At 38.0% G+C, this 11,256-nt stretch overlaps 1 protein-coding gene across 3 annotated transcripts in view; it reads right to left on the bottom strand.

Moving 5' to 3' along the window:
- The window catches only part of SYNPO2 (synaptopodin 2), a 174,480-nt gene that overhangs the window by 112,390 nt on the left and 50,834 nt on the right, over window positions 1-11,256 (bottom strand). The window lies entirely within an intron of this gene.

Genomic DNA, 11,256 nt, shown 5'->3' with positions numbered 1-11,256 from the left:
ACATTTAAGGCACATCTGTAGGCAAATTGCCTTTTTTTAAAACACCTTCTTTTGTTTTAAAGATGTGTACAGATGGTAAAATATCATTACATGAAAATTTATGTACTGAAATCTTTTGAAAAACTGAAATAAAAATGTGATTTTATAACATAACACATAAAACCTATATGAGAAGAAGAGCATACGTAATTGGCGATGCTAAGGAGAAGTTACGGGCGGAATCTGAGGAGAGAGCTATAGACACCATGTAGACAGATGTGGGCCATGTGTCAGGGGGGCGGAGATGGACAAGGACCTGAGCAGGAGTCCTGGCCTTCTGGGAGGGGTGAAGGGGACACAGGATCTGCTCCACCTTTTTGCATTCTAATGCATTCCTCACCAAGCCCAGAGGAGTCCAGTTTTGTTGGAGAAAAATTCACTGGAGAGGACCAAGAGAGATCAGTACCTCTGATTCTCCATGGAGCTCATCAGTACTCAATTTCATGCTGGCTTATGGTCTTCACTTTGGTGATCTTTGGCAGTCTATATTAATTCCTAGGAATCTATAATAAGCAGGGTGGTTTTGCAGTTACACACGAAAATTATGAAAATACAACAATAGATATTGCACATGGCACAAAGTGTTCAAAGCTTCATGGTGTGCACAATTATGAGCAATTTTTGATTTTCAAAAGGAATGGCTATAGTTGGGGAAAGGTTGGGTGCTACAGAATCTCTCCTGTTCTTGCCTGAAGTTAATACCCTCTAACACCATTTCTGAGACCCCTATGCCTTTAGTCATTAATTAGTGCATTCAAATAATCAATGAATAATGAGCACCTATCCTGTCCCAATGTGATGAATCCTATGAAAGGAGAAGTACAGGGTATTGCTGAACTTTAGAAACAATGGTGTGCCCATTAAAAGCTTCAAATTATAATCAATGCAGGAGAACTTTTTTCATTTTCTCTGAACTCTCAACATAGTTTGGATGAATCAGCTAAACATTTTAGCTCAAAATGAATCATGTGTTTAAACTCATATGTGAGGGTTAAAAAAGGGTTGTCTTCCTACCCCTTATTACAAAACTTCCATTAAATGAAGTGCCAAGGTCACTTATTAATTATGCTAATGGAACTACAACCTTGTTTTCTTTCTTTTCACATTAGGTTCTTCCCAGGGGGGGAGGCAGAAGGACTTATATAAAGGAAAAATGTAGGCTTTGCAGGGTTCTGCATTAGAATCCTGACTTTACTAGTTTCAATCTGTATCTACAACTTTGAAAATTACTCAACCTCTCTGAACTTCAGTTTTCTCTTCTATAAAATTGGCATAATAATAATTCCTTCCGGGGTTGTTGTAGGACTAGAAATAAAGCTTTATAAAGCACCTGGCACAGTGCCTGAAGCTTTATAAAACACTTTATAAATAGTATATGTTAGTATCATTGTTGAAAGCTACCAAATTCTCCTTTGTTGACTTGTATGTGTAATAATGAGAAGGTGCCTAATTGTTCTATCTGGAAAGATGAATTAAATACCTGCCATTCAGTGTGATCAACTAAAATACCAACAAAAACAATTGAATAGTAAGATTTAATACTTGTGTTTACAGATTGCTATTACATTATTTCTGGCTTTTTTTTGTTTACCAATCTACACTCTTACTGGAATGGAATTTGAGAATTATATATAAAATCAATGAGTTAATTCAGAATACTTAATTACAAGTAACTCGGATTCAGACAGAATATCCCCTTTTCTCATAAATAAAAAGTTTAGTGTTGAATATTACATAAGAGAAAAAAAGAGAGCTATTTCACTAAATTCAATACCAGAAGAAGGAATAATCTATATGTGGTAAATGAAGTCTTGGTGAATTTATCTCTTTCTATTGAAAATGCCTATTGCTCTGGTTAGGCATCTTGCATATCTTATCTGTAGTCTATCTTCATAATCATCTTCAAAGTGGTATAGGGAGATTTCCGCCCCCACTTCTAATTTTTCCAGGGTGGGGAGGTGGGGACCTATTGTCTCGTCTTTACCACTCCTCACTCACTCTTGGAGGAGGAGGAAGAGGGCCTTGCCTGATGGTTGAGACTGGGAGCAGGGACTGAGCAAGCCTAGCTCAAGTCAGACCTCCTCTTGCTCTTCCCAGCTTAGGAGACACCTTACCCAGGATCTGTTCTCAGCTAGATCATGTGATAAGTTTAGAAGAGTGGCTGGGAATTCCCTGGCAGTCCAGTGGTTAGGACTACTCTGCACTTTCACTGCCAGGGCCCAGGTTCAATCCCTGGTCAGGCAACCAAGATCCCAGAAGCCGCAAGGCACAGCCAAAAAAAAAAAATGAGCGGGCTCTTTGCCTGAGCCTGGGTGGGGAAATTTAATGGGGGGATGAAATAGTAAGAAGCTCATTATGTCTATCCACCTTGGCCACATCCTCAAATTCAGCTTAATTTAGTTTTTAAAAGTTTTTATATTTAAATCTTCATCTGTTTCCTATGTTTTGCTTCTTAATTGTTTCCAATCTCAAGACTAGATATAATTTGCATTTTATGATGAAAAAACTTATGTTTGGAGAAGTAACATATAGCCCAAGATTACACAGTAAACAGCTGAGTTAGAATTCCAGCCCTGGCCTACTTTACTGTACACTTTAGTTTCTTTTCAGGATACAATGTTGCCTCCTTTTTGTTGAACAGTAAAAATAACATAACAGCAGTAATAAAACTCCTGGTCCTATTTGGAAGCTATATATTTTCACACTTGCGTCCCAACAAACTTGCTATCTCTTTATGTACTGGTCCTGTCTGGTAACAGAAAGTGTCTGCTCTGAACTTCTGTCGTTACATTCTGTCTCTGCACAAACCAAGTACATAGAGAAAGAAGACAGGGGACAGAATTAATTAGGCCATAATGTCAGTCAAATCCTCCCTCCCCCAGCTCCCTCCCAACATATCTCACTGTTTAGGACTAGTGATTTTTCTAGATTTATCTATACAATAGCATGAAGCCTTGAATAACTTTATACTTGGGTAAAACTTTCTACGCACTTGTGTAGAAATGGACCTTCAGAGTGCCTGGTTACATTATTTGCAATTTGAATATCTTTCTCCTTTTCCACAGCTGATTCAGTTTATGGTTCTGACTTTCTGGGACACAACCCTGTATTAACTATATTTAACTACATTAACTATATCTTCTTATCTTCTATATTCTTGATGCTCTGACATCGGGGACCTCACTGACTAGAGAGGGACTGCCCCTCCCAGGTTAGCTAATTCCTAGAGATAGTGAACAGCGTGCTTTGCCTTTGAGCACAACGTTGATGCAGAGCGACCGATTCTGAGCGCACACCCCCACCTGCCTCCTCTGTTCAGCGCTCCAGGAGGCAGCACTCCTCTGCCCTAATCAGCTCAGGACCAGGTACCAGACAGCGAGGGGCCACCGTGATAATCCAGAGCCCTCCAAGATCATCCAGACTATCCAATCCTAAACCTGCTCACCTCTGCCTTAATCAGCTCAGGGCCAGGTACCAGACAGCGAGGGGCCACCTTGATAATCCAGAGCCCTCCAAAATCATTCAGACTATCCAGTCCTAAACCTGCTCACCTGGCCTTGCTCATTCCCTCCCTGTAAACCACCTTAAAGACTTTGCCCAAGGTCTCCCTCTCGCCCCGCCTCCTGACCAACCCCGGTTGTTCCCCATGTGGCCCTTCATGGTATGGCATGTCCCCTCCCCTTGGGAACTGTGAGTGACAAACTACAGTTGACCCTTCAACAACACTGTGTGGGTTCACATATATGAGAATTCTTTCCAACAGTAAATACAACAATACTCCAGGATCCATGGTTGATTGAATCCAAGGATGAGGAACCGTGGATACAGAGGGCTGACTATAAGTTATGCGTGATTTCCAAATGCAATGAGGGTTGGAGCCCCTAACTCCCACTTTGTTCAAGGGTCAACTATATCTTTTCAATGGCAATTATCTCCTGATCTGTTGGCCTCACCATACCTGAATATAAACAAAATCCTGAGTACATTTAAAACAAATCCGTACCCTTGCAAATAGCAAAAGAATACATGCAACCATATATATATTTTAATATACTTGCCTTTTTGTAGCAAAGTTATACTACAAATATACTATATATTCAAGTCTTAAGTTATACTGTAAAGCTGTATTACTATAAATTAATGAAATAATAATTTTCTATGATTCTTTAGTATACTGTTGAGACAAGGATATGGAGGTTGTTTTCTATTGTGATTTCTTTTAATGGAATGTTGTTTTCTGAACTTCATTACCTGCATTTGATAGTGGTTGAGAGTGAAAGCAATTTGAAGCCACCTGGTTGCCTTACAGATTCAAATGGAATTTTTCTGTAAGCTTCATGAAGACAGGAGTTATTTTCAATATAAATATTATGAAGCCAGAATGAAACAGAACTAATTATAATTTTTATGTACATTCTAGAGGAAAAATACAGGATAGCATTACTCGATACTATATGTAAAAGCACCTAGCTAGGTGATCAACATGTAGTAGAATTTTTAAATGCTATTTTTCCCTACCAATATCTGTAAGAGCACCCAAAAAGATTTGTGTTCCATTTTAGAGGGAAGTTTAAGTATTGAAAACTAACAGCAGTCTACCAGGGTTAGGGTAGTATTTCTCAACCTTTTTTCATGATCATTTTCTAAGGGAGTCTTTTTTCCTAATTGTCCCCAACCCATGAAATGCTAACACTACAGATATACTACACGCATGTGTACGTGCTGTGGCCCTCTGGAGGCCCACAAACCAGTATAACAGCTAAGGTATTTTTTTTGCCCCTAGAGAACTAATTTTTACCCCCATGGGGGTGATCTCACCTCACTGGTAACCAGTGAGAATACACAGTTAGAGTTACCAATGGTTCTTAACCCTGGCTACTCACTAGAACTACCTGAAAGGGATTTAATTACCAGGTCCCCATTCTGAGATTTTTATGTAATTCATCTGGGATGGGACCCAGGCTTTGTTATTTTAAAACTCTCCAGTGGGTTAGATCTAGAAAGATCCTTTACTGCTAACCAGAGAGGAGCAAGTCTAAGTGCTTATTCAATGCTTTAAGCCTGTGACAAGTTAACCAAGTAACATGACATGGTGTGTTTGTAATTTACCTTCATTGTAAATTGACATATAATACATCAATTCTTTCACACTGTAATAAAAACTTGTACATTTATATGAATGTCCCATGTACAATTAGGGGACAAATGTGGTGGAGAAAGTGAGCAATGATCATGATTCCAGGAATGTGGTATTTAAAGGAGAAAATCCCCCCTTTTCATTTTGGGGCAGCAGAGGGACGTTACCCAGGGCAGGAGAGCGCTCAGTTTGCACTGTGACCCCAGGAGGGCCTGTTTTGGTAGAATCGTAGTTCTCAAACTGTGGTTCCTGGACCTTAGAACTTACTAGAAATTCAAATTATTGGACCTTACCCCAGACCTACTGAATCAGAAATGTGTGGGGTGGGAGACAGTGATGTTTGGTTTAACAGGCCCCCAGGTTATTACCGTGATCCACTCTCGAGTTTGAGAACCACTCAGCCATGGTAAAACATGGTTCCCGAGCATCGTATGTCCCAGCTGCTTCTGTTCTTCCTTAAGAAAATTTACTTTTTATTCCTACTGCTGATTTTTATCCTGTATTTGATTAATTTGTTCTTAATTTTATTCCTATGAATCAAGATCTTAACAATCTGGACCATATTAGTGCCATCAATGAACTTTAAAAATTCCATCTTTCATAAACCACTGTTGGAAATATTAAGTGAAACAGAGCTCTAAACCAAACACTTTGAACCTCTCTTTAAACAATTCTACCGAGGGAAAAGAAGAAGGGTTTTTTTGTTGTTTATTTTTGTTGTTTATTTTTTTTTCTTTTGCTTCCAGAGTTAATTAGCCAAAGAAGTATTCTTTTGGACTATTATAGACATTTAAAATTCTTTATGCTTTGCTGGAAATGCCAAACATAATCAGATCCCCAAAACTAGGGTGACATTAAATAAAAAGCAAGTTAGGTTATGGTGATAATTATATCTAGTCTCTCATTATTATTTAAATCATGCCAATTCCTAAGCTACCCTGTCCTTCTTTAAAATAAAATATATGCTGTGGAAGCACTTCCTACCAGAACTTAAAACATATTCCACATGCTAGAATTAAACTGTTCCATTCCCTTAAATTGTTTTACTTTTCCACATAGTTCAAAATTGCCTTTTAACAAGGGAATAGATCCAAAAGCAGAAGTGTGATGATTACTTCTTCTGGGCCAGGCCTTTTAATAGAATGCTGATTCCTCCCATACAGAGAGAGGAAGAGAGCTGAAGGCACAGAGGATAAGAGCAGAGTTTGAGGCAATAAACTTATTTCGGGTGGCTTTAATCAAACTTAAGAGGACTGGAATGAAGGTCATCCTCCTCCTCTACACTTTAAGAGGAAATGCTGCTTTAAATAAGGCTCAGGTTGTTAACATGAACATGCTTAGAAAATAATATCGTATGGGAATCCAGGCATAAAAACAAAGTGCTGTGTCCCATTTGCTATGTAGCTTAAAGGGGAAGGCTGTAACACGTTACATGTCTCACTGCCCATAAAAGATAATATATCTCTGCTTGTGACCTTATTGTTCAAATATACATTGTGCCTGATGTAAACCATTTTCCCCATCTGGCTGTAAAAGAGATAATACAGAGATGACAGAGAAGTTTATCACCAGAGACTCTGAAGTTCATAGAATTCAGTCAGTCTGCCTAAAGATGAATTAAACTGATGTGAAGCCAAGTAAAAATGTGATCTGTTATAAAACCTGAAACACCAGCAAAAAAAAAACTCATCTTGATAGAACAGAGAGATTAAGAAGAGTGTTTGGTTAAAAATTTTAGCTGTAACTTCACAAGAGTAAGACAACTAATCAATTCAGTAAAAAAATTGGTCAACTCTAAGTGCTTGACCCAGAAGTCCTAGCCTAAATGTAGTTCTTTTAACCATACTGATTTTTACAGAAAAATAGAAAACCTTTTATTGATTTCATTCTTAAAATACCCATGGCACTCTCTCAGCACTTTACATAAGACATTTAGAAAAGAGAACATGCTCAATTATTTTATGATGAATTTGAAATGTTAGAGGAAATTATAAGGAGACTAACATACCTTAGTGTAACCTTTTAGGATTTTACAATCTCCAACAATATTAATGAAGACAGAACATGCACTGTACCAATTCAAATAAAACTTAAAGAACATAAAAGGAATAACCAGTTACTGCCTTAAATTTACGGTTAGAATGCAACAGAGAGTGAGCAAATGACGTGGAGGCTCACGTAGGAAAGCAGAGGCTAACCCGGGGTCTGATTGCCAGAGTATGGAATCCTTTGAGAGCTGTTCTCTTCTTTCTGGGTGGCAGATTTCTAAAACTGGGTCACAGAAAAAATGAGATAGTCAGTGACCTCTCCTAATCATCTGTCAGCTGTATTCCAAATAGCACTGGAGCTCACCAAACAGCACATCTTGAGCCCTCATTTGGCAAGAAAGTGCTGGTTTTGCCTTATGTCTTACCTTTCTTTCTAAACCTTCAAAGTCACATCTTGCTTTTTCCAGGTATTTTCCAGATAATGGTTTTAAACAGTGTTAAACTATTCAGTCAATAACTGCTTTCAGAACAGCCATAAGAGAAACTTTTGAGGGACAAATTGTTGACTATTTCAATTACATATATGTAACACACTAGTTTTGAAGTCATCATATTATGGAACTTTGGAGATAATTATACAGGACAATTTGGGGCACATTATCTTGCTTTTTAAAACCTGTATAGCAACTATCTTGGGTTGTTATTACTTGGTTTCTAACATCTTTATCTTAATACACACCTTGCTTTCTTGTCCCAAGTAAGATGTTTCAATGGCTCTTGCCTAAGATATACATAAAGTTGCTTGCACGATACACTAGTAGTTCAAATCTGGTTCTAATACTTATTGACTCTGTTTTTTTCTTCTAATTGTTTGGTTTGAGTTTTTAGAATTTCTTTTTTTCTTTCTTTAACTCATCCTGATTTGGGACAGCCAAGGGTTTTGTGTCATGGGTGATTTTTTTCCTATCAATATTCTCTTAGAGTAACACTATATTGATCTTTGGAACCTAGAATGATACATAGCAAAACATCTTTTATCAGAATTCTTTGTGTTCTTTGTATATTTCTTAAACAAGATCCTTCTACAAAGAGTAATGGATAGGAAATAAGAAATTAAAGAAATAACATGACTCTTAAATACAGTCAGAATATACTATTACAGAAACTTTTGGCAGGTGCAAATGATAATGGTTTACATTTATTTCATGCTTACTACATGCTGGGCACAGTATTAAGTATTGTACATTCATTATCATTTAATACACAGCAGTTCCAGGAGATAAGTACCATAATTGTGCCTGTTTGTTTCATGAAGGAACTGAGGTTTAGAGAGGCCAACAACTAGTTCAAAGTCGTACACCAGTTAAGGCAGGATGCCAACACAGTTCTTCCTGACCCCAGTGCTTCACTGCCACACCATCTGCTTTCCTATCTGCATAACCCTAAGTGCCCCCTCAGTGATGTATATTTTTAATGTGAACTTTCAGCTAAACTCCACCATAATTCATTTTTCAAGCACTGTATATAACTGCTAGATCCACTGTACAAAGCCATTGAAGAACTAAGTAACCTATTATTTCCTTGCCCAAGGACATTAGTTGTCAAAATAGCTCTCCTAAAAACCAAAACAAATATGATAAGCATGATGGTTGAAACATAAAATTTTATTTTATTTTTTGTTATTGCAGTTGTTGTTGTTGTTGTTATTGGTTGGTAAAACATGGCCTGCAGCGTTGCCATGAAATAGAACTTCTGACTTCAGTTTGAATCAGCATAAAAGTTAGCCATTAGCTCAGCCTACTTTCAGCTAACATATGTTGCTGTTTGACTTGAGTTGCTATGCTACTCCCAATAGGGGTATGTCCTTTTCCTTTATTTATTATGGGAAGGCACTGTTTTGTTTTCACTGTAGATAGTCCAAAAAGAACAGAGGAGTTAGCTAAGCGACTGGGAGTTTGGTAACCATCTCGATTTGCCTAGGACTAAGGGGTTTCCCAGGAAGCAGGACTTTCCATCTTAAAATCAGGTCTCTCCCTGGCAAACTGTGATGCATTGCTACTCTATTAGGAGTAGACTTGTAGTTTTATCAATTCTTCTTCTATAACACTAACCTATCTCAAGTACACTAGACATGCACTTGATTTGATGTTGAAAAGCCATCCCAAATTAGGTCTATGTGGCCAAAGTAAAGTTAACATCTGAGGAAAAAGCTTAAATACCTCCTTGCCTAAAGTAGAAATTCCCAGATTTTGAAGTATGTGTGGTATCACAACTTAAAAATTAAACTTTAACAGAGAACAGATTGGTGGTTGTTAGAGGTGGGGGGTTGGGTGTGGAAAATGGATGATGTGTACTGAAGTACAAACTTTCAGTTATAAGATTAATAAGTTCTGGGGATGTAATGTACAGTATGGTGACTATAGTTAACAACACCATATTGTATAGTTATTTATTTTTAAAAATTATTTATTTATTTATTATTTATTAGTACTTTATTTTATTTTTGGCTGCGTTGGGTCTTCGTTGCTGCACGTGGACTTTCTCTAGTTGCAGCGAGCAGGGGCTACTCTTCGTTGCGGTGCGCGGGCTTCTCATTGCGGTGGCTTCTCTTGTTGCGGAGCATGGGCTCTAGGCACGCAGGCCTCAGTAGTTGTGGCACGCAGGCTCAGTAGCTGTGGCTCACGGGCTTAGTTGCTCCACGGCATGTGGGATCTTCCCGGACCAGGGCTCGAACCCATGTCCCCTGCATTGGCAGACGGATTCTTAACCACTGTGCCACCAGGGAAGTCCCCATGTTGTATATTTAAAAGTGCTAAAAGAGTAGATCTTAAAAGTTCTCATCACAAGGAAAAAGAATTGTAACTATGTGAGGTGATGGACGTTAACTAAACTTACTGTGGTGATCATTTGCAATATACACATATATCAAATCATTATCTTGTATACCTTAAATGAATACAATTATATATGTCAATTATATCTCAATAAAACTGGGGAAAAGAAAAAAATTAAACTTTTACATATAAAAAGCACTGTAAGACCTGTCCTAAACATTCTCATGCTGACAGAAATTTGGTTGTGTGCAAACCTGGCATTATTTCCACATATATTTGTGGCACTGAAATCAATATGAATATCAAGTAATGTTTTGCTAACACTCATACCTCAATATGAGCATTTCTCCTGAAAATGGTCATCTTGAGAAGTTATACTCTAATGACAATGACGTAGCTCAAGACATTTCTAAAACTCCTTTTTAGAATTGCCTTTAAAGTCAGATTCATATAGTTTATAGCCTGTCCTCAACTTTTATGAACATGGTATTAGGAGCAAGGATGATTTTCCTTATTCACCATATATAGGTCCAAATAACTTGATTTTTTTCCCCCAAAAGCAAATTCCTGCCTAAAAGGGCAACGTTTGCAACTTCTGATGTTATTCAAAAGAGCATGACACAAGCCCTGAAGACCATTCCGAAAAGGTGTGACAGCATTGCTTTGATCAATGGCAGCATGTTAAGCTTAAGAAGACAACTCCAGTTTTAAAGAGAGCAATTTTGGAATTATAAGCTCTATATGATTGTTCCTTTCCCCCCACATGACTTATGTTAACTTAAAGTCATACCTTTTAACTGTCAGTTAAAAAGCCTATAATTTCAGTGTTCATTTTAAGCCCAGACCTCAGTGTCACCATGCTATGTGTATCAATCCACTTAGACTTCCTTTCATGGTGTCTGCTCAAATACTGAACCCCTCTCTTGCAGCTTGCCATGTGTCCTCCTCTAAAAATTACTTTTCCCCTCAGGCCTGCTGTCTTTACCCCTAAGATATCAGCTACTTAGCTTGTATTGCTTCGTGGAGAAGTCGGGGAACATGGTTGGATGTGTGAGGTGTTTTTAGGTAAACCGGTCAAACACATCACCCTCTAACAGAAGGTTTTTCAATGTCAGCACTATTGACATTTTAGATTGGATAACTGTCTGTTGCAGGGGACTGTTCTGTGTTTTATAGGATATATAGCAACATCCCTGGACTCTATCAGCTACATGCCAGCTGTGAGAACCAAAAATGTCTTCCGACATTGCTGAGTGTC

This window comes from Balaenoptera borealis (genome assembly GCF_965194805.1).
Source record: "Balaenoptera borealis genome assembly, chromosome: 4".
Classification (NCBI taxonomy): domain Eukaryota; kingdom Metazoa; phylum Chordata; class Mammalia; order Artiodactyla; family Balaenopteridae; genus Balaenoptera; species Balaenoptera borealis.
Note: the sequence above shows the minus strand (reverse complement) of the source record. Positions and strands in the feature narration are given on the sequence as shown.